The sequence below is a fragment of the Chironomus tepperi genome, unplaced genomic scaffold (assembly GCF_022539635.2).
Source record: "Chironomus tepperi strain 1889 unplaced genomic scaffold, CSIRO-AGI_Ctep_v1 contig_85, whole genome shotgun sequence".
NCBI classification, from domain to species: Eukaryota; Metazoa; Arthropoda; class Insecta; order Diptera; family Chironomidae; genus Chironomus; species Chironomus tepperi.
Window position 1 is genome coordinate 6,002,861 of NW_027226207.1, and position 25,292 is coordinate 6,028,152.

At 31.0% G+C, this 25,292-nt stretch overlaps 1 long non-coding RNA gene across 1 annotated transcript in view; it reads left to right on the forward strand.

Moving 5' to 3' along the window:
- The first annotated feature begins 1,392 nt into the window (after positions 1–1,392).
- The window catches only part of LOC139086634 (uncharacterized), a 207,015-nt gene continuing 183,115 nt past the window's right edge, over positions 1,393–25,292 (forward strand). The window contains exon 1 of the long non-coding RNA XR_011544048.1: positions 1,393–2,632. This is a non-coding gene — a long non-coding RNA (uncharacterized lncRNA). The remainder of the gene's footprint in view (positions 2,633–25,292) is intronic.

Below are 25,292 nucleotides of genomic sequence, written 5' to 3' on the forward strand. Positions count from 1 at the left end.
TGGTTAGAGAAGATTTAAGGGCAAGTGCCCCCACCTGAATACTCTCAGTTAAGCAATAAAGTAGAACCTTGTACAGCACATCATCGATTAAATTTGAAATTAGAGCCTGAAACAATTCTAATTTATGACATGGGTCATCTTTTTTTATTGTATGGGTCATCTTCGATCATTTTAATGAGTTTGACACACTTCAGTACCAACTCAGCTTTCAGATAGATGGATTTTTGCTTTTGCCAAAGTCCATAACATATACCAATCAAAATTCTTCATAACACTTTTAACTATCAAAATTTCCTTGACACTACTTTTTATGGCCAACATGCGTATAAGATGACAACCATAGGTGGTAATGCTAATTACTTTTTTATAACTATAGTAATGATTCGATTTTATTTAAATTAGGCATTATGAATTTGGCCTTCGGTTAGATGTCAAATTACTAAGAATGAAATAGGATGTGTTGATTACGTTTAATGAAGTTGTGAATCAAATTTTTGGCATAGATAATTAGAATATTTGATAATGAATATGAAATTTGATGATGGAATTCACAAGTTTTAGATTCTTAAGAAGTCGTTCCTACTTCGCTTAATATTTAAGGGATTCTCACTAGTTAACCTCATTTGAGTATGCATAAGTGAATTCAATATGTATTGAAGGCAGCTATGCCAGGATTTGGCGATACACCTGAGTATTCTCTCTTATGTATCGTGGTTTACTGGTTGGTTACCACTGGCATAAAGAGAGCTCAAGAATTCGATTCCAGGTATTTGTCAATTCCATTTAACAAGACTAAAATTGATTAAAATGTAGGATTTGCATTTGATCAAGGACAATGATACTCAAAAGTTTATGCCTTGAAAGGTGAAACATAGAGATAGTGCGAGATTGAGCATGACTGCATCACTGAGTATCATGCACAATATATGGCATTGCTATATTGACTCTGAATTTTAATGTACTTAGACCAATATTGACAGTTGCCAATAATTGTTTAATGCTTTGTTTTTATATAATTTTCCATTTCAACCTCACGTTTTTCCAAATCATGTGAATCCTAGTCACGAATTTTAAGAATGTCGGCGCCATATTAAACAATATGGAAGCTAATAAATTTAAAACAATCACTAATTTACCATTACCTGCCATGCAGAACCCCTGAAAATTCAACAAAAAAACTGTCAATATGTTACAATTCAGCATGTCAGACTACAAACTAGTTTAAATGAACACCTTTTTTGAGTCATATACCCTTTTCAGTTACACAACAGTTGTGTTCCTTCTCAAAATTGCACTCATAAAACTTCCAGTTCCGAAAATAAATATGGAATAAAAACCTCAAGCACAAGCCAGAACCCCTGAAATTGAAATCGAGAGAGAGAGAGAGAGAACAAGAACATAAGACGAATGACATAAAAAATCATATTATTATTTTTTTCATTCCTACCCGGCGTTGTTGGCAAAAGCTGAAACCAAGCAGCAATTTTATATTATTTTTATTTTATATTTTTTGAAGGAACGAAGCTCAGAATATATATACACAATTTTTTTTTATACTTATGTATATAATACGCTTTTAGACTCATAAAAATAAAAACATTTATTTTAGTATGGTACCTCGCTGGGTGTAGAGTCGGAGCGAGAAGTTTTGTAGAATTCGACGAGAAGAGAGGTATTGGGGTAAATAAAAATTCTCTGCTGCTTATTTTTTTGGTTTATATATATATAGATATACACACAAAGAAGAAGAGAAAGATTATACGTATGTACATGCTGTACACAATTTTCTGGCTTTGCCTTTTTTTTTCTTCTCGCTCCTCATCGAAACAACATTTCTTTCTTTTCCATATTCTCATATTATTTATAGTACTACAGCAAAGATTCTTTTTTTTTTTTTTTGGTTTGTTGTTGCTCGAGAGCTGACTCGGGTATGAGAAGCAAAAAATAATATAAAACTCGGCGTGTGTCTGTAGTGGTGGTACACAAAAAAATTATGTATAATTTTTTTTGGACAGTTTTCTATCAGAAGTCTTTCACAATGATGTGATAGGATCGGCATTGTTGAGATAAAAATTTTTTTTGGTGCTGATAGAGTGAGATGGAGAGACGTTAGTCTGACTTGTGACACAATATATAATAATAATCAAAAAGTCAAGCACAGCTGAGTGAATTCAATTGAAGTGCATTATTATTCATTCATTTGTCTTTCGACTGTGTGATAAGTGAATTGTGGTGCTGAATATTCTGTGAGAAAAAATATAAAAAATGCTGTGACTTAAAAAGAATGTGAATTCGTAGAGGTGAAAGTAATTTATTCATATGCCATATATAATGTAATTATACGCGTACATGTGTAGTCACATTGAGTAACAAACAATAACAAAAACAACAAAAAAAATCCTCCCGGGATTGAGAGAAGAACTCGCGTTTCTGTTAAAGTGTTAAGAATTGTGTTTGTGAACTCTCGCGGAATGATTTGCATATTTTGTGTTACTTCTTCTTAACTTTTTTGTGCTTCTCATAATCGATAACATTGCATGACACATAAATATTGACATTTAAAGCCATTTCAACGTGAATATTGAATTATGTGCATCGACATCGTTGCGGACATATGCGGAATCTCTAAAATGTAAGTACAATAATTGAACAATCTGTCGTCAATGTGCATTATGAATCTCTGCCCATTCAATTATTAATCCTATATAATTATTGAAGCGTCAAAAGTAAAGCTAAACAAACACAGTCATTTTGTTTCCATATTTCTATGATTTGGTTCCGATACAATTTCATCAATAAATAAGTGTTGGGAAGGGTGAGGGATATTTGTAGATTTTATCGGGAATTTAGGGGTTCGAATGATTATTTGGTCGGGAATGACGGTGATGTGAATGGAATTAAGAGGGTGAAATTGATCAAAATGTTCAAAATCGTACCAAATTTCCCAAAATAGCTGCAACCAATTTTATTAATTTTCCTATAAATTTGGAAACTTTCTCTTGTGAAGTATGTAATTTCGAACAAAATTTCAAAAAATTCAAATCTAAAAATCCAAATACAACTCAAAAAACACCAAAATATCCCGACATCACAATATCCCTAATTCCAATTCTCACAAAAATGTTGAGTGACACCATCATGATTTCTCCTTCTTCCCATTCGCCATACATATGGATATTAATGCCATCCATAATACTCGAGGGTTCCATTATTACACACAGTCTTTTTTCTCTTGTTCAAGTTGATGAAAGTCGAAAGGGAAAGCGACAATGAGTCGAGTCGAGGGGTGAAATTAACATAAATACAGTAGTTTTGTATTTAATATTTTAATGCTACTCATGCACGAAGAATTGTTGATGAATGGAGAGAAAAAAAATGTTTTTATATTTTTTAAGTATTGCGATGAATTAAAGTCGATAAATGGACTAAGATAAGGGAAATGAAAATTATTGTCGGAGTGAATGTTTCCAAGAAGAACAAAATGTAGTTTTCAAGTTCCTTATCTGAGAAGTCTATTTGATGCTCGACAGCACTTCCATTAATTTATTCGAGATTCTCGTTCTTTGTGTTTTGAGGAAGAATCTAGGAGATAAGAATAAGTTGATTAAACCTTAAATAATCTAATTTTGAATGCCATCTTCTTATTTTTCCATGTCTGACAACTTCATAGAGCTTAATTGCCGATGTATGAATTTAAATAAATTTATTTTATTTTAGGAACTGATTGCCACCCGACTTGTTTGTTCATTTTGGGACATAATGAAGGTTGATTATGGAATTTCAAAGTGCCGAATTGGCTGATTAGTTTGTTTGGATTTTGATTGTGGGGATTTTAAGTGTCAAGTGTCATTTGGAACTAGATAAAGTGAGCTAGATTGGGATTTTTGATGGATTTGAGTTTATGTTGTAATTTTGGGTGGTATTGAGGATTGTAAGATGGCGAATTTGGGATTTGAAGCTTGAATTATTGTAGATTTTTAGCAATTGTCCATTCAGGCTCTGCATTAGCGCTTAATTTAGTTAAATTGCATTAAATCCTTCAATTTTGAGGTTATACTGACTTTCTGCAACCTTATACAAATTCAAAGCATCGCCATTTCTCAATCCAAACCCCACTTGAGCCACAAACACCTCATTAATAATTTCAAAAAATAAACACCCAAACTCAATCCTCATTAACATCAAAAAATTTAATTAATTGACTTTATATACTCAAAATATATTCCACATGTTGTTTACTTCTTCTTCATTCTCCCATATTTCGTTAATGATGAACAGCCGAACGTTTTTAAAATAAACAGCAATAAAGCAATCTCTTTTGAAGTAGAGATCTTTTGACCCATATGTTGCAAGGTTTTTTCGTTCATCTCTGTTTGTTGTTAATGAACTAAACTTGTTTATTTGCCATGGTTAAATAAAAGCAGAGTGTAATTAATTTACTTTTTTTGAAATTGTTAAAATAACGCGAAATGTTGTAAAAAGATTTTAATTAAAATAAGGTTTTTTGAGCAGTTGAGTACTATTAGGGTTGAATCCAGTATGACTGTTTTTGACTCAAAATTGCAAATTGTCCTATTATGCTCGTTAATAATTGGACTAAGTTCAAAACCTAGTGCTAAAAATCAATCCAAATGGATCACTAAAAGTTCACTTGAATTAAGTATGAAGTTAAGTTGAATTGAGTCAATTTTTCAATGGAAAATCCAATTTGACTTCAAATTCAAACCTTAAGGAAGCTCCAATCTAGCTTATATGAATTCTGATGGGCAACAAGCCTAGTCTTCATTCCAAAATGCCATTTTTATATCTAATATGCAAAGCGCGTGCCCCCATGAGCAGAGTACGCTTAAAGCAACGCTCCTGAACATTCTCATCTAGTATATTTAGGTTAACCAAGCTCTCGAGAGCATGCTTTCCGCCTCTTACAGTATAATCTAATCCAAAATCATTCAAACCTCCTTCTCATTCCATTTCCATCCATATTCCCCTACCAAAAAAAAAATCCAAAATTCTTACACATTTATTTAAATATAGAAACACAACGCCATGATAATTCCATGACGTCCTTCCAAGAATGAAGGAAATCATAAGTTATAACTTATAACTTCCTACAAAATGTCATGCGACCGTAGAATGTTAAGTAGAATATCAGATCCTAAGCAGATTTGGTTTGTATGGTAAATTTCCATTCGAAAATGATGACAGAAATAACATTTTTTAATCCTTGAATATATTAGAAGTGAACATGTGAATAAATTCAATAAAAAGGTTCAATAACCTGAGTTGAGTGAGGAGAATTGGCCGATATGAATAAGAATCTTTTAAGGTTAAGAAGAATGAATCTGAAAGAATATTGGAGATTGGGTTGAGATTGGGAATAAAATTGGATTGTTTTTGGATGATCTAAAGGAAAGTTACTGTGTGGCTTGATATGAACATCTGCTAGAGTAATTATGGTGATCATTTGGGTTGCATGATTTTAAAAATTGAGAATTCTGAATGAAAATGCGGCAAATTTCAATTTTTGTCGTTAAAATGGGCCAGAAACAGCCTTCATGGTGCGGTATTCGTAGTTTCATATATTGTCGTTAATACGGCAACGAATGATGCCTAAGTGCCTAAGTGCTGTGCTGCTCGTGAATTTATATAATATAACCCGAGCGACATATTGCACCGAACAGCATTTTTCGCTATAAAAATGGGTCGAAATCAGCCGTTACAGCTTTGCAGGGCAGCTTTGCATCTAACCATTAATATGGTGACGTAACCGAGCCTCATAAACAGTGTACTGTTCGGAAAAAGACTCTAAACATGCACATTGGCTAATTAAATCTCAAAAAATACGTTCGCGTCAATTCCAAAAATTCCCCATCGACTAAGAATTCTTGTTCATCGTCTATATCCACATTTTTAAACGATCGATAAATTTTCTTCTTCTTTCTTCATTTCATCGTCATTTTCTGCCTTCTTTTATACATGTTGATGACAAATTCGTTGCTCATCTCCAGTCGCTCGTCTAATTTAAAGTTTATTTCTATTCAACTTGTTATTTTTTTTCTCATTTCTGTTATTTCCATTACATTTTATTAACACTTGGCGTATATATGGAAATTTGATGGAAACAATAATAAATAACGAGTAGACCCATAGAGTCACACTCATGTAGCTGATATTCAATTTCTATTGTTAATTAATCAATTTATAAGCAAATCACTTTTACAGCGTCAAAAATCTATACCGACATTCATAATATAAAAATATTATATGTATTGTAATAAAATCCCAAACTGCTATGCGGAGTTTGTAGAATAAATGAGCAAGGCATTTATATTTGGTTTTTGACAGTGTAAATCTCACTAATACATATGCATTAAATTTATTTTCTATGTAAAAGAAACGAACATGGCTGAAAAATGTGATATAGGAACATAAATTCACCACACCCTTAGGATAGAGCAAGATAGATGTATATATGAAGTATTTGTTGTTTCTGTTTGATGATAACAAATAAATTTACTCGGTATATAAATTGATAAGGGGAATTTTTCAGTAATTGATGAAAGAAGAAGGAAATTTTTTGGTTCCGTGGGTTTTAAGAATATTTACTTTAGATATTTTTTGATGATTTAGAATTTTTTTGTGAAATTTAAATTTTAATTAAATTATTTTAGGCTGTTTTTAAAGATTTTGAGTGTTCTTGAGATGATGAGAATTAAATTAATTAAAAAAATCTTTTTAAAATTTGAATTAATTTTCTAGACTCTAAAAATTCAATATGTCTAAATTTTTCTAGACATTTTTAAAATATTTATGGGCATCTTAAAAGTTTGATGAGACATTATTTAAAAAATTTGAACACTCAACAGTATTTATAAAAAGGTTTTGAAATTTATTAAGAAATCTAAACTTGAGCAACACATTGTAGTCCTTAAGGCAGTGCTAAAATGCCGTGGTACCGATAAAAAGTAAAGAAGCTCTAACGACGGCATGTCGAGTTGCTTTTGGCGCTCTTTTAAACTGTCCAAAACCATTTAATGCAATTTGGAATGAAATTTTGATCAATTTTTAAAAATTCAAAATTTTAAAACACATGAATTTGCTTCGTTTTCCAAAATATATGAAATTCAATGCATTCCCGAATGATATAAATAAAGAAGGCTCCACTACAGAACTTTAAAGGCTCAACTAAGCATCATTTATCAATGCCAAAGGGAAGCCACCTAATTTTGGCAGCCATATGAACGTCAAACGGAGGCTTCCATTTGATACTAATATAAAAAGTTATACATTTGTGTTGTTCGGGACTAAAAATAAATTTAATTAAATCTAACTTATTCCATCCTATTTTAATTTCATTAACAGAGCTTGAAGTCTACTCGAATTTAATATAAAATAGAATTGACCAGAGTCGACTTTTTCATACAAAATTCTAGCCGGTTTTGAGTTTTTGTCAAAAGAATCTCAAAGATTTCATTATTTCTCCAAAAAATTAAAAAATGAATTTTTTTAGAAGCAGCTCGTCAATTTTATACCAAATAATTAAGTTCCCTACCCAAAAAAATATTCAACCTTCTTCCAAAAATATCGATTAATCAAAAGTAATTAAATATGTGTCAAATGTTTCAAATATATGATTAGACGATTTTGAAGCGAGTGCAAAATATTCTGGAAAGTGCCATCTTGTGGTGGGGTGCTGAGTTAAATTTCTATAATCCTGGGTCCAGTGGAGTTATTCATAGTAGCTGACAATGAAAGAATTATCAAAATTTTAACTTAAATTTGCCAAAATTTAGCAATAAATTGGGAATTTCAGCAAATTTTCAAATAAAATTTCCATCCTCTAAAAATTCCTAAATCTTCATAGTTCACGAAAAGTAAATTTCTATCACAACTATGATCTCTATCATCCCAACACATCCACACAATTGTCATCAATGTGTGCGTGGCAAAAGAAATTTTTCACATCTCCAACACACTCAACCGATTAAAAATTTCGTGCTGCTCTCAAAAAAAAAAAAAAGTAAAATAAAATAACACAAAAGAAGAAGAAATTTCTTGCTCGATATATTCAGCATGACTATACACTATACAGATATATATCGGTGAAATATATTTTATGAATATTATATTCTCTCGATACTGCGCCCAAAAAAAATGATTTCGCTTCCAACTTAATTCTACAATTTCATTTAACTTATCATCAGCTTCCAATCATTCTAAAATGATACTTTGAAGGAATCTCTTTTTTCAATAAAAATTTAAATTGTTGCGAGGATGTTGGAAAGAAATTTGCTAAATTACAATTTTTTTAAGCAGAAATGAAATGAAATGAAAGGAGAAAATATATACAATTTGTGATGACAACGAATGAGATGCATTAAAAAAAGCAGAAAATTATTTGCTGTTGGGAATTCATTTGATGGTGATGCGGAGGGTATAAGGTGCATTTTTGATGTTTGAATATTGAATATAAATTAAATATTGAATATAAAATTTAAAAATTATTGAAAAATATTCAATTGTTTTTTTGCAGTTTTTAAGTCATTTAAGATTTTTGTTGAATCAATTTCATTAAAATATTTCAAACAATTCAAAGAGATTTTTAAATTTATGAAGGTTGAGAATAAATATTTCTAACTTTGAAATTACAATAAATTCAATTCAATGAATTTAAATTAAGATTCAACTGATATTTAATTTAAATTGAATCAAAATAATTCTAATTTTGATTAAAACTATTCAAAATTCAATGAAAATAGCTTTAAAAATTAAGGATCCTTAAAAGTAGAAATTTGAATTGAGCTAAATAAATTTTCAAAAATTAAAACAATTTCTAAGAGTTTTCTAAAAATTTAAAACTAAAATTGGCCTAAATTTAGATTTTTTTAATAGTTTTATTACTTATAAGAAGAATCCAATAAGAGAATTGACTAAAAATATTTCTTTTATATTGTTTCAAAAAATCAGCACATTTTAGCATCAAATTTAGGATTATATTTTTGATTTCGTTTCTTTTTTGAAATTTTTGAATAAAGCATAATTTTAAAATCATGATCAGACTTCAAATTCGACTGGATTTTTGACATTTTAATATAAAATCCGAAACTAATTTGAGCTCTGATCAAAATTATCAAATTTGCTTTAAAATTTCACATTAATAATTCTTCAAATTTGAATAAAAATGTTTTAAACATTCATTTTTTTCAAATGCGTCAAATGAGAAAATTCACCAATTAATGTTGAATCAAGCTCTGATTTGCTCAAGTTTGATTAGACAAATTGGAGCTTGACTTGGATTTTGTATAGAAAATTGACTCAAGTCAACTCGATCATATTCAAAATTCGAGTCGACTTCAAGCTCTGAGGCAAAATGAGTTGAATTTTGAAAATCCCATCTAATCATCCATCCAACCAGTCAGTCACCCAAACCAAACCATTTCCAAACTCGCTGGTTTCAAATAAATTGCACAATAAATGATGATTATTATTATTATTTTATGGAATGAAGAAGAGCAGCATTATCATCGATGAAAATACATTTCGCTTGAAAAAAAAAGAAGAGAAAAAGAGAAGAAAAAAACTCAATCAATTTTTTATTGATTTAAATATAAAGCGTTACTTATGTAAGATTATAATCGAGAGAAAAATTTAATTTTCTTTTTCATGAAGCAAAAAAGTAAAAAAAAAGTCTGAAATCAGAAATGGAAAGATGGAAACTTTAAGAGGTTTCTAATTGGATAAAAAAAAAAATGAATTTCAAGATTTCATTCTCGAGTGCTTGACGGCTTCAATCTCATATTTATGGAATCCCAAAAAAATCATTTCTGGTTATCTGCTTTCTTACTTAAGCACGTACATTTGATGTAAATATTCCTCGTATGTCATCAAGACCAATAATTTTTACTGTATATTTTAAAGCTTCGGCTTTTGCATTAAAAATTAGATTATTTTAATATCGTTTCGGTTTATTTTTGAGTAAAAAGTAAAATATTATTTGTATATATGGCGTATAGATTTGTTTAAATTGAAAGGAAGAAGAGAACATGAGACTAAAAAGATTTAGACTAAGTCAAGTTGATTCATGTGAAAAATATATAAATAACAAGAAAATAATGAAAATGAATTGGATTGGAATTGAGACTAGGATGGGACGCTGGATGGAATTTTGGGGGGTTTTGAAGGGATTTTTGGAGTTTATGAAGATTTTTTTGGTTTATGTAGCTCTAATGATGCTGGAGGCTGGTTTCATTAAAGAATACAGATGAAGCTAATTTGCCGTTAATCACTTTACGCAGAATTGACTGAAAATCTGGCACCAGGACGACTTGAGTCATGTTTGAGGTCCGATTTAATCAAATTTGGTTTGAAGCTAGATTCCGGCAGTTCTAGGGTCGAATTTTGGACTAATTCTTTTTCTGTGTCTTTGAATTCAAATCGACTTTATGTTCTGCTTCCGGATTAAAGACTATGAGCAAAGATTTGCCTATTAATGGTGCAATGAGCCGTATTCACTCATGATTCATATGCGAGTATAGTTAAAAATTTGAAAATATTTTAAAAATTCACCTAAAAGCTGGGGCAAATCTTGATATCGAGTCAAATATTGAACGTAAGAGTCTGCGTAAGAGTCTGCTCATGATGACTTGATTCTATGTTAAATGTGCTTTGATTTCCAGCTTTGGTATAGAGTATTAAATAGCGCAAGTCGATTAATCGATTCAAAATTCAGCAAGTCGACGTAGATTTAATTCAAATTTGGAACTAAGTCAGAATTACTCTGGCCTTGGGATGCATTTTTGATCGATTAACTGAATTGTTTTAATCAAGGGTGAAAAATGAAGTTGCCGAATTGTGTAATTGTAACGTATAACTAGATTTACATTCGTGATTGTAGCGTGGAACCGGATTGGATATGAATCTTTATAAACCAAGTGAAAATCGATCAAATTCTCAAAAATTTTTAATTTTATATCCAAATTTCTAAAACATAAATTCAAGATCAACTCACAACACTTTTAACTAGCTTCCCATCCTATTCAGACCCCCAAATTTACGCGTAACAAGTTAGACATCGTTTAAAATTCTTGTTCCTCTTTCTTCCTCCAACATTATCATGTTTTTTTGATATGTTATAATTTTTTAGTGGGATTAACAAAACATTTTACAGAGTCGACATTAATCTCGTATTTCTTGTTTCACCTCAGCCATTCCGAATGTCTGCTATTAAAAAAAATCTTTTTTTTTATTTTATATCTTTTTCGACTTGTTATGCACACTTCCATTTCACGTCATGCTCACGTTTTCATGCTTCTTATTTTATTTTTTTCGGAAAAAAAATTATGTATACAATGTATTTATGGGTTTTGTGAAGCCATGAGCAATGAGGAACCAGAAAAGAACGAGGAGATTTATAAAGAAAGTAAAAAGAAGAAGAAAAAAAGCCATTAAAGTCTTGTAAAGTTATAATAACGTCCTTGTAAAAATTTATAAACAACAAACAGCATAGGATGCACTTGAAATAGTTTATGGATAATGAAAAATGCAGGAAGAAATGCAGAAAAATGTTTGAAGATATGAAACAGTTATCTCTTAAGGCTCTTAAATATCGTGCGTGTGTCTTTACAGAGTCTATACGGAAATAATTTCTTTTAAGAACTTTCGATTATCACAATTAGTTCTTCTAAAAATGGAACGAATTTTTTGAGAGATTCATGGTCATCTGTTCATGGATTTATATTACAAATGTCGGAAGTAGAAATGACGCGAGATTTGATAAGTTTTTAAATTGAAAATTATTGAGAATATGTTAAAGATCAAAGAGTTTTTTTGGAAGTGATGCATTAGAATTAATTTTGAATTTTGAATATTAGTAGAAGTGAGTGTGTGTCTTTGAGGATTTAATTCTGTCCAAACCAGGGATTGATAATCAACAGAAATTTGAAATTTCGACTTTTTCGGATATTAAGTATTGGCAATAAGTGAATTGAACGATGCTGTTCTATTTTTAGTTACTTTATTTCTCAATTTCGTGTATATTTTTCAAAAGTCAATGAGTAACTCGAAAATTGAGCATTTAATATGAATAAAGAATCAATCTCTGGCCTGAACATCTACAATAGTCTATGATGTCATTCATATCATCGATAGAATTATGAATTAAAAGCTACTGATTAGCCTACGCTCTAAAAAATCCAAAAAACCAGTTTTAAAATGCTAAAAGCCGGCAAAAATGTCAATCAGAAGCTCAAAAGCGAGCCGCTGTTTTGCTAAGAATTCAAAAACTGTGTTTTGCATAGTCAGCGTAGTCACAGTTAACTGTTATATACTCATGAATGCAATATTTAAGCAAGGACAGCTATCAAGTGAACTTTGAGTTGTAAATGAACTTAAGTGCACCGTACCCTTCAAAGAAAGCAATCAAATGGAAACCTAAGCTTAACATCTTAAGAATAAACACCGGAAGTGCCTGAAATAACTTCCAAATCCATTGAAAGAGTTCTAGACACGAACATTTAATAATTAAATTACCTTCCATAATTATTCATCCCTTATACGGCCATTACAACAATCACGAACTCCCCATTTCCAAAATGTAAGTAGACACCTTTCCATTACATTCACAACTTTACATAATAATAATTATAACTCTAATTTCCTCATAACTTTGCTCTATTCATAAATTCATTCATGCATCATGTACATGAGCAAGCATGAATGTTAAAAATACATAAAAAAAATTCATTTGTCACCGAAAAAAAAACTGGATGTATGGAAACAGTTGACGCAATTTATTCATGAAAAGTCATTAAATCAAGCTACATTTTAATTTTGATTGTAGGCAATAATAGTAAAGAAATTATGTGAAATTGTCGACGGACGTTGAATAATTGTGGGGATATGAACAATTAGGGCAGAATAATTGGATATATCATTGGGTAATTGAGGATATTGATTAATTTTTGGGGCTGTAAAGTGGGAATTTGATATAAAAATTGAATATTGAGGATGTAGGGTCAGGAATTGACAGTTTATTGCCATACACTACTCTAATATGTAGCGTCATGAACCACTAGAGCTGCAATCTTTGAAGTCATGAACCTTTCAGGTTAAAAACCCCAAAAAATCAATTGAAATTCACCAAAAACCATCCCAACATTCCACATCGAATAAGCAACAAAAGAAGAACCCAAAAAACTACATCAACACTAGTCATTTGTCAGCTTTCGCCTTCTTTATCGACTCACTTATAAAGTGCTTCACTCCAACAACAACAACAACAAATTCCGAATAAATTATCGACAATAAAAAATATTTCCATATCAAAACAATTTCAACGTCGTCCATTGAACTTAAAGATAATAGACATTCGCGTATATACACGAAAGAGAAAGAAGTTTGGATGGAAGTGAGTCTATTCCCGTACATGTCCAAAAAACAATCTCTTAACCAACAAGCAATGAATTGCCATAAAATTTTATATGGATGTAATTTTTATATTTATATGATAACATAATTTGTCCTTTTGGTGCGTCTCATCTGGAATATGATACATCTAGGAATAGAGAAATAGAGCGGGTAGTCACTGCAACATGTATGGTTTGGTATGGATTGATTGGGAGTTGATCGGGGTCGAATTTAGGGATTTTTTGGTTATATGAGTCAAATTTCTGGTCAATTCTAATCAAATCAGATGCAAAGCACCTGATCTGGCACTAACGGATCCTTAATATGCTGATTATGCCTAATTCAAGATTCTGGCTCAAATCTGCTTCTTGTTGCTACCTCAAAAGGGAGTGAAACCTAATTGGAACCTTCAAAAATCCCCAAAAAACTAAGTTCAATTCCCAAAAACCCAAAACCTCCCAGAGCCAACTCAGCATCCTCTAATCACTTGCACTTTCAAAATATCCCACCAAACCTCAATAAATCCACGCATTTTTATGACTCTACATTGCATTGTCCGGAAGATAAATATCAGTAGTTTTGTGTCTATATGTCACCATATATCCACATATAATAATCATAATCATTTAATTGGATCTTCCATTTCAATTATGACATAAAATTAACAATGGGTCATAAAAGTAGCGCATATGGTTCCGGTATTCTTTCATACGTAGTTGCGTCCATAAAAAAAAGAGAATAGCTGAAAGGAACGAGACAGAACAGAGTGAGAGGCAAAAGAAAAATGGAAATTTTGGTGTTTGTGTGTGAATTGTGTATTGTTTAATATTTGGTTGTAAAACTATAAAATGGATATTTATGTGAGTAGTCTGTTGATTTATGGACGAGCGATGCAATGAGGTATTTTTGGCTCAGATTTTTGTCAATTAATTGGAGTCAATTGGAATTTATTTGATTGCCAATTAGACAGAAAAACGGGAATTTTTTTTGGGGTCTTGTCGTCTGCTATTTAATCCGTTGCTGACTGAATTCTTTTAGTTGCAATATCCATAAATTCTACTAATTAGCTTCCTTTCCCCGGGTTTATTTTTGTTCATGATTCGACAGTTTTTAAATCAAGCATTTCCCCATAGCAATCTACAAAGTCACATTCAAATTTTGCTGCCTTTTTTTCTTATTTTATTCAACTCATTTTCATAATTTAACCAAAGTTAGTGCTCATTACATGATACTTCTTTTCATTTTGAGTCGTTAATTTAGTTTTTTTTTTTAAAAAAAAAGTTTAATTAAAAGTAATGGCAAGCCGCCTAAAAAAGAGCAAGTCTACATGTTTAAATTAATTTTTTTTTCTTCTTCTTCTTCTTGCATAATTTTGTTTTTATTAAAAAATTATTTTACTTAGTTTTCAATGTGGCTGTTCAATGTGGACTTTTTGCTTGCAACTGTTGGGGGATAAGTTTCTGTGCTGTTAGCTTAAATTTTGAATTTGGGGTTCTGATTTGGGTGGCTGTCTTAATTGTTATCTAATTACAGTCTATTTCAAGCTATTTAGGCTATTACCGGTTGATTGTAGGATATTCTGAAAGAATTAAACTATAACTAAATTGAATTTACTCAATTTAACCGGACTTTGAACTTACAGACTTACTTACTTAGGCTATTATGAAGAAATCTACGTTTCAATTGAATAAAATTCCATCGAATCGTTGCTTGCCTTATCAATTTGACAAATTTGGACTCTATTTTTTGTCATTTTTAGGCTGTGTGATTTCCAAATTAGCTGTTTTACAAAATATTCTTACAAAATAAATGACTCCTTCTTCCTCTGAATACGCCCCTGTCACATAAATTGTGATCCATTTCAAATAAAACTAGCTCTTTTGCTCGCAATCTGCATCATGGATGCCTGCATGATTTTTTGCTATCCGCGAAGTCAGACTTAAAGACCTTACTTGAATAACATATGCCCCTGATACTACGACATTGAAAAGTCAACATACTTGGCACTAAGTTGCAAATTTAGTCAATCTTGCATGATTTGAATGTGTGCCAAGTAGAAAAAATTCAAGAAATATTCTTCAAATAGTCAAATTTAGTTAAGTTTTCAATATTGTTGACGTCTAAATCAGTGTTGTCCAAGCCCTTTATGCGTTAGATAGCATCTGAATTGATTCAGTGAGCCACGGCACATAGCAATTGCATTGTTCTAAATTGTTCAATTTTATAAAAATACTCAAAGCATGAATATTCATTCCTTTAATCTAAAATGCGCTTCATTCCTCCTCAACTTCCATACCCACCTCAATCTCTTCATTCCATACCTTTTTATTATTAAAAACATACCACACAAAAATATTCTTATTCTTATTTCTTAATCCCAGAGATTGTGATTGTAATAAATTTTTTATTGTGACTCTAATTATCGCTCATTTAGAAGAGTAAAATATGTCTGGTAATTAATAGGCGCTTGGTGAATATATTCGAGATAAAGGAGAGCATCTTGGCGTTATCAATAATTTTAAATAAAAATAATTCAGAAATTTCGTCTTTTGTAGATTAATTAAAGAAGTGAAGAAAGTTCAAAGTTTTTGTGTGACTAAAAATCGATTCCAAAAACAAAAATTGTAATTTATGAAGCCACACATAAAGTATTTGCCATCACGCCATATTTTCACTTTGATAATCCTCCTATATTTGCGATTCTATTTGCTATATGTTGTTTACTCACAAAACGTTCTCGACGAATAAATTCAATATTATTATTATACTCGATATATGTTTCCTTCTTTTCTTGTTGTGTCAGAAAATACTAATTGGCTCATAAATAACTCTGAAAAAAAAAAATAGAAGAATGTGAAATTTATATTTAACTTATTCAGTTCTTTCCTGTCTTTTTCTTTTGTAAATATTATAAGTCGCACATGGCAAATAATATTCTTTTCTTTCTCTCCTTAACTATCGCAGTGAATATGCCTTTTTATATTTATTCAGTTGACTTTTAATTGAGTCAAATATTTTTTTTATATTGGAATAACACGAAATGTACAGAATTGAGTGCAATGGTTGGAAGTTTGAGGGTTTGATGGAGGAATATTGATTGAAATTTGAGTTGTTTTGGTGTTTCTTGAAGGTTGATGTCATGAGAGTCGATTCATGTTTTGTGATTCATGGCCTCTCTTAGTTTGCGTCTGAAACTGGCTCTATTATTGACACCAGCTTGCCATTGACCGATCCCAAGTGTATTAAAATCTCCATCGACAGTGTCCCAATCTTAGAACGACCGCGAGATGACTTGTCTTTTATAAAATTAGTTATTTCGGGCTTAATTTGTTAAATTGGAGAATTGCCAACAAAATTTCATATTAAAAATGAAGATTTAAGAAAAAGTTAGTTTTGAACTGGTTCAAATCCTTTGATTAAAATGATTTATTGGTATGATTCAGCCGATTTAGCATTATTTTTCCTTTTTGCCATTTTTTTAGTAAATATTTTACATTTTTACTTTATTGGCTGTGTAAAAACCTTTGAATAGTTTATTTGAAGATTAACCTGGACTTTATAGTGAGGATTGTCAATACAAAATTGATATATCTTGAGGCTGTCTCTATTTTGAGAATCTCTTGAATTAAAACATCGGAAAAATTTAGCTTTTAGGTTCTAAACACCATATCATCCTTAGCCCACTTCTACTGCTCTCACTGTACACTCTCGTACAGACAAGCAGCATGTCCATGAGTATGCTCGCAAAATTGAGTATGTTCAATTATATCAACTGAGTATACTCAAGGACACACTCATTTAGATGACTATATTCTTTGTCTATTAGGGACTAGTATGACCCAATCTAAAATATAAGTTCTAATGTCCTATAACTAGTTAAAAATAATAGAAATGTCGTCTTATTTGAAGATTGTCTCCATTTTTAGAATCTAAATTCAAAACTTCAAATTTCTCCATTCTAATCTCACAAAAATCTATTTACTTTAAGCTCAATCCAAACATTTGTTTGTTTATTTGCACAAAAATATCAAAAACCATTTTCCCATGCAGTCAAGATTACGATAAATAATAATAACAAACAAAATACAAAAATATACAAACATAGAGTAATGATAATATCAATGAAGGAAAAAGAGCCAATATCCATGTAAATACAAATCATAAAATTATGTTGAATTATTATGCGTGTATTTTTTTTATTGCTTATTCTAAATACTTACTCTTTTGGTGTGCACAAATTTTTTGTGTCTTTAAGTGCATTTGGTTCTTATGGATGAGATGATATTCGAGATGAGGGATCAAGTTAATGATCGGAAAATTCGTTTTGAAATGAAATAAAAATAAATATTTTTTTATTAAGTGAACATGAATGATTTATGAGAGTGATTAGAAGTGCTGGGTGAAAGGGGTTTGGAATGGAATTTGGGAGGGAATTAAGGCAGTGTAATTACTTACTTATTCAGCTTGCTGATCAGATCAATGGCGAATTATGGTGTCCCTCAGATGCCGGCTGAAACTGGCTATATTGCTGACTTCCGCTCGCACAATCTCCAATATCAAGCGCATTCCTCTATCTGTCAACAGCATACTTACTTACTTTACTTCGCTGGCCGGACAGATCAAGTGTGATTAATGGCCTCCATCAGTCGTCTCCTGAAGCTGGCTCTATCACTGGCTACCGGTTGCCAATTAGCAATTCCAAGTGTGACACTATCTCTGTCAAAAGCTTCCCTCCTTGAATTCTTTGGACGTCCTCGTGATTTTTTGGTATCATTGGAATTAGTGTGTTTCATAAATGCATAATTATCCGTTTTGAATGGTCGATTTTGATAATCAAGAATTTCAAATATTTTAATTTTCAACTGTTTTATAAGATTTGAAATTTTGAACGGTTTTTAAAAATTTAAAATATTTGTCATAAATTTAAAAATTTAAAATATTTGTCTATTTTTAAAAAATTGAAAATTTAATAGACAAAATTGTCAAAATAATAAAATACTGAATTTTGAGAAATTATAGAAATTAACAAATATGAAGGTTCAAATCCTAAAATTTATGAAATAAATAGTATTGTTCACATTAGTGCCTTTTTGCTATATTTTTGAATCAACTCCATTTCTTTTATGCAAAAAGTAACTCCACTAATCAATCAACAAAGTAACAAAATCATCACATTTCCATAATTCCTCTCTTTTACTCGCTGTGTGTGTCACATAACAACATATCCAATATTGATTAAATCCATTAGACAATGAGGCGCCATATTGAAGAAAAATAGAAGTAAAGTTTTATATAAAAGTATATCCATAATGGATACAATCTAACTGGAAAGAAAAGTTTATAAGTAGATTTGAAATCTTGCCAACCATCACTTAAAGTAAATTGAAAACTTTACTATATATAGAGAATTTTTTAGTATTATAGTCGAGAGTAGTTTTTTCTTGAAAATGTATAAAAATCAATTTAGTGTGACTGACTGACGGATGGTTGACTGATTTTGCTATAAATTCCATTTTTTGAAATCTTTCTATTAAGTTAATTTATTTTTCGGGTTTTGTTATTTTATCTGTTTGAAATTTTTTTGATTTGTTCTGATTTTTTAAGGGGTTTTTGTGATGAGGATTGGACGCTGTGGATGGGGTTAGTTGCTTCCTTTGCTGGCAATTATGATTCTTGGCATCCATGGCCGTGGATGGGGTTAACTGAGCAACTTTTATGAATTTTAGGGCATTTTTAAATCAATTTTATGTCATTTCCATCTAAAATATCCAAAACTTCAAGAATCTAGGTCAAAATTCGACAATCCACAAAAAATAACGGAAATGAAGCTTATTTTCATATAAATCGACCTCCTTACTGTAAATACAACTCCAATATTTATTTAAAACCTCAAAACAAATTCACAAGACATAAAAAAAATACAAAAAAATCTCCTTGAAATTGCCATTGATTCATTTAAGCTACTGTTTCCAATTAAATACATGCAAATCGATTTAAAGTTGTAAATAATTCTCTATAGATGTCGTAAACTGTGTATTTATTTTATTTTGAATCTTATTTATTTATAGTTTTTGAGATTTAAAGGAATGAGATAATGGAGAAAATATTTAGTTATGGCTACTGTGGGGATATATGCAGTTGGAGATATTGCAATAAATTGAGGGTTTTTCTGCAATATTTTTGAATTATTTAAATGAGAAATCCACGCAGAATAAGCCAAACCTGCACGATATAACGGTCGAAAGCAGTCATGAGCACTCTTTTATTTTTTAAGGCATACCTTGGTGGTAAGCTTCGGCTGAAACACGATTCATGAGATTTTCGGCACATTTGTATGCCGCGGCACCACCACTGGTCTATAAGGCAGCTAATATGAAGCCAGAGTCTCCTGCAGAGAACTTATATCCAGTATGGACTTCTACGCTTAATTTGAGTCGCTCGGTGAAGATTAGCATGAACCAACTTCGCATTTTTGCATTAACAGCAAGGCACAAGTGATATAATCGACTTAGTGTCTTATGGAATTGGCTCAGCTTAATTTATGTTGATTATTAACTTTGAATTAATTACTACTAAATTGCTTACTTCAGCCGTTAATGCGGTATTAATGGCGATAGTAAATAATATTGAAAATAATAATTAGTATTTAATTTTCTGATATTGAACGTTAAAAGAAGTAAGCTTAATGTAGGAGGATAATTAATGAGATATCTAGAAATGTATAGAGACATATGGCACTTAAGTGAGTGTAATATCAAGTTTGTTGGAATGTTTAATATTAAAATTTGGACAAGAATGGACAAAAATACTTTAGAATTAGACGTGAACTGGACATTAACTTGCTATTAACTAGTTATAATGTATTTTTGTCCAATCGAGTACATTATTGTCCTAATTATGTTGGATATAACCTAACGAGCACAAGTTATCAGTTTATTGAGTCAAAAATTGCGACCAGAAAGCGTGAATCTGGCATAAAGTCAGAATCATGTCGAAAAAGGACCGGATTATGGATAGATTACTTGATTTATGCTTCTTGGGAACCAGTAACGTTAGAATTAGTTAATATGCAGTTGATGACTAGCTTTAACGCATTTTTGTCCATTCGAACACATGATTGTATGCTATTGCATACCATACAGTCGGCATCTTTTTCAAATTTTCTAATTCTTCAAGAATCGGACCTTCTAAAGCTGACAATTAAATAAATTAAAATTCAAAATTCATTCCAATTCAAAATTTATGTCACGCCCGACTCAGACAAAATAAACTTCCAAAAAACTTTCCCACTGTACATTTCAAAATGCTCATCAATTTCCACACGATTTATGAACATTATCTTCATCCATAAGAAATTTCGAAAAATATTCACTTAACTCAACAGTAATTTATAATTCATAACAAATTGCATTTTTTTAAAATTCACAAAAAAATTCAGTGCATTTAATTAAGCAAAAAGTATTCATGAAGTATAAAATCGTAAAAATTAATGTCATGTATACAATCATTAAAATTATAAAAGCATGAAATTAAGAACGGCAGTAAATCAGTGGCTTGTCTTGTATGTTGCGTTATCAGGAGCTGTAACGGAAATGCTTTTGGGAAACTTTTTGAATTAATTTAAAATTCTCAAAAATTCAAAAAATTCCAAAATTCCAACAAAAACCCCCAAAAACTTCATAACCATCCATATAATATCCAAGGCCACAACTCCTCATTACAGGTACAGTTACTCATAATCCTCACATACTAATTGCATAACATTAACCCTTTCCCTCATTATCCATAACAACTAGTCCAAAACTAGCTGTTAAAGGTCACCCAAATAATAACTAACAGTACCGAGTGAAAAAACCTTGAAAGCAAGTCACAAGAAGAACTTCATTTACAATCCAATCTATTCAATGCTATTCTCAATAGATCCGTACCATATATATTATTTTAAGGCAAGAAGAATTTTTCCATTTAAGATGAGAAAACATTTTTCTTATTTTTCCAATTTCATTCTTGATATATATATTTTATATGTATGTATGTATATCCATACAGTATTTGCTTCATTGGCGCAGTTGTGAGTACGAGTAAGGCAAATAATGCAAAGAGAGAAATAAAATAGAATTGGCAAATTTGGGGGTTATTTGGATGGAATGTGATGTGTGAAGGGGGGATAAAATCAGGTTTGAGGTTAGGTCTGGATTGGTAAGGATATGCTATCTTCATCTCTAGTCTCGATATGGCATTTCTCATGATTTTCGGAATTTTGGAAATTTTAAATCAATTTTTGAGTATTTTTAGGTTATTTTCCCAGTGTTTAGGTTTATGTCCCCTTCCTCGACCTAATTATACCCCTGAAGATGGTCCAGGTCAGTTGTGGACAACTTGTGTTTCACGGCACATTAGTTTGGAGTCAAAAATCGTTGGAAATGACATGAACCGTATGCAATATAGGTTGAACACTAAGGTGTGCCGCGAAAAACAAATGGTTGTCCACCACTGATCTAGGCAATTACCACAAGTTGGATGAAGGTCGGCCATACCAAGATCCATCTCAACCTGATATCTAAATGCTCCCAGATGGTCTCGATGTAGCATTAAGCTATATTCTAATTGATTAGATGTATGGACCCTTATTAACCCTAATTACACCCCTAAGATAGTCAGCAGTGGGTTCTAGCCGACCATGACAATATCCATCACAACCTAACATCCAATCGTCCCCCAAGATGAACGAAAATTCCTCAAATTTCTTGAACAAGCATGTTTACCACATAAAAATTGATTAAGTCAATTCCACTTTCATTCTCTACTTGTGCTGTTTATGTATGATGCTGTATTATTTTTCCTTCTATCATTTTTCTCAATTGTGAGCCATAATGAATGAAATGAAATGGAATGTTTAGGATGAATGAAAGAAAAGACTGTCGAGTAGTCGAGAAATAATGTAGAAAATGTATATCAAGTATAAATGCTTTTCATTTCAATGAGATTAATTTTCATGAGAAATTCTTGAAGCGGAAAATTGGAAAAAAAACGGAAAATTTTCATTCCATTTCATCTCATCATGCATTTCGGGCACTCTTGTCTTTTTTTGCTTGCTGATGTAAGAGATTTCTGGGGTTAATTGTATTACTTAGTGAAACTAATGAACAAAAAGTAGAGAAAATGTTATTAACATTTTGTTTCTCCTCCAATGGAGATAGAAGAAGAATTAGTTTCATTTACGTAATAAGATTTTTTTCTTCTTGTGTGACAAGCTGAGGTCCCTTGGGTGGAATTTAGATTCAATTTTGTTAATGGGAAAATATTTTGAAGTGAAAGGTTTGAGTCGTGTTTGGATGATGGTGGAGTTTTTGGATTGTTTTGATGAAAATTGATGAGAGATGGCTTTAAAAAATTAACGCAAAATGACTTTGCAGTAAAATGACATTTTGCAATCCATGTGCCTCATATTTGACCTCCTTCGCATCAGATACCATCATCCTTAGCCGAATGTACAACAAAATGAATCATATACTCAACCGATAATCCATTAAATTCTCTTCTATATCAAAATCCTGTTCCTGATGCTATAAAATGTTCGTCCAAAGCAGCAGGCATCCAAATTGCAGCCTTAGGCAATCAATAATGTTCAGTCCAAAACACAAGACTAAAATACAAAATACCAATATCTGCAGTCTTAGATAAACTTTAATGTACAGCTTAAAACACAAAAAATACAGGTCTGCAGTTCTTTGTCGAACTCTGGAGCTATGTAGTCTAGTTTTCTAGTAATGTACAGCCTAAAACTACAGGCCAGCGCGTCTAATATTCATTAAATTCTGTTCTGCGGTTCTTCGTCGAAACTTAGCGTTATATATTCTAGAATTCATGTACAATAGTAAGTGAATCAATCTTCATGACATTAATCATTAAAAATGGACCCAGATATGACTAGTTATTTTTGGAATCGATCCTAAGTCTACAGTCATTAATAATTGGTCCAATTTTACTATTTGTGCTTCAAAACGACGAAAAAAGCAACCATAAATCATCAAAAAATCCACAAATCATAAATTCTGTCATAAAGGAACTAAATTAATCTAAAACCCACACACCCATCCAAAACCTTCAACCTAGCTCCCTCAAGGTCCCTCAAAAAATCCTCAAAAAATTCCCCGTAAGGGTCACCATTCCCACTGTAATTTATACGAGCTGCTGTGAATTCTCGCATTTTTACGTTCGCCGACGGTTCTTTATGCTTCATTAAACGAAAATGAAAATGAAATTAAACAGTGTGACTTGCTAGCTATGGCAAAAAAGTAAAATAAATGAAATGAACCAAAAAATCTTCAGCAGGGCTAAAAATATAAATCCCCTCATTTGGCTCATTATCGATTTATCCATTTGCCTTTTATTTTTGTTTATTAAAATATTTCTTTTTGTTTAGCCTTAATGCCAACAGTAATAGAGATAAGAACTTTCTACTTCTTACGCCTCTCTATGCTGTTTATGTTCCTATTTTGATTGTTTTGTTTGTGTCGATTATCGGAATTTATTCAAAGTTGAAACAATACATTTTTTTGGACCTTTTTATCATATTTTATTCAGCACTGCCGAAGCTTAGAAATATTTTTTTTATATAGTTACATAAAATATTCATCCAGGGCTTCATGCCGCATGTCAAAAATTTCATTCAATTCACATCCATTCTGTTTCATTTTCATCCCTTTCTACGCATACACATGACCGTACACAAGTCAAACACTAAAATGAGAGCATTTCTTTTCATATTCTGTGTGTGGAAGCGAAGAAAATGTAGAATGTGAGAGAATAAAAGTCGTTTGTGTGCCACGCCCAACATGGCTTCTCTACACACAGCACAAAAACAAGATGTATGTGAAGGTTTATTATTAGACATTGATGTAGTTACGTCACATCGTCGCACAACGGACTAGTTTGAATTATATTTTTGCAGATTTTACAAAATTGTCGTTTGAACCCCGGCGGAAGATTCATAAAAAAAATTTGAAATACGACAGCAAGATCAAGCGTAATTTAATTAAAAAAAAAGTATTTTAATCATCGTCGAGGCTGGCTGGGAGCGATTAACGAAAATAAAAGTCAGGAGAGTTTAAAGAGATCTTGCTGACTTAATCTTCGTTTCATAATTTTCTTTGCCTGTCTCAAATGAAAAATGAAAAAAAATTTTCTTTTTATTTAAATATAAAAAAATTTTTCTTTTCTAGTTTTTGAGTCTTTCTGTTGAGAAAAAATTATTAAAATAGCGAGTTAATTATGTGTGCTTGTGTATATATTTTTTGTATAATTTTAAAGTGCTTTATTTTGTGAAATATTTCAAAAAAAAAGTCTTCTAAATTTAGTTTTATGTTGAAGAATTTTAATTTATTGTTTGTGTTTTTATTGTTGTAAAAAATTGTCTACAAAGGGCTATAATTTATGAACAGAATAGATGATGACGTGAAGATTATGAAATTATTGAAATTTTTCATGCGCTGAACGCTGAGTTTGTGAGAATTTTAAATAGATGATTTTGCGACGGGTTTAGAATGAAAAAATTTAAAATTATGAAATTTTGATGTAAATTTGACTGAAAAATTGAATTTTAGTTCAAATTTATTTAAATTATTGAATTTTGAAATTAAAACTTCTAAATTAACTGAATTTTGAGTTCAAATCTTCCAAGTTGACTGAATTTTGAGTTCAAATCTGCCAAATTGACTGAATTTTGAGTTCAAATCTTCCAAGTTGACTGAATTTTGAGTTCAAATCTTCCAAGTTGACTGAATTTTGAATTCAAATTCTTCCAAGTTGACTGAATTTTGAGTTTTAATCTTCTAAGTTGACTGAATTTTGAGTTCAAAACTTCCAAGTTGACTGAATTTTGAGTT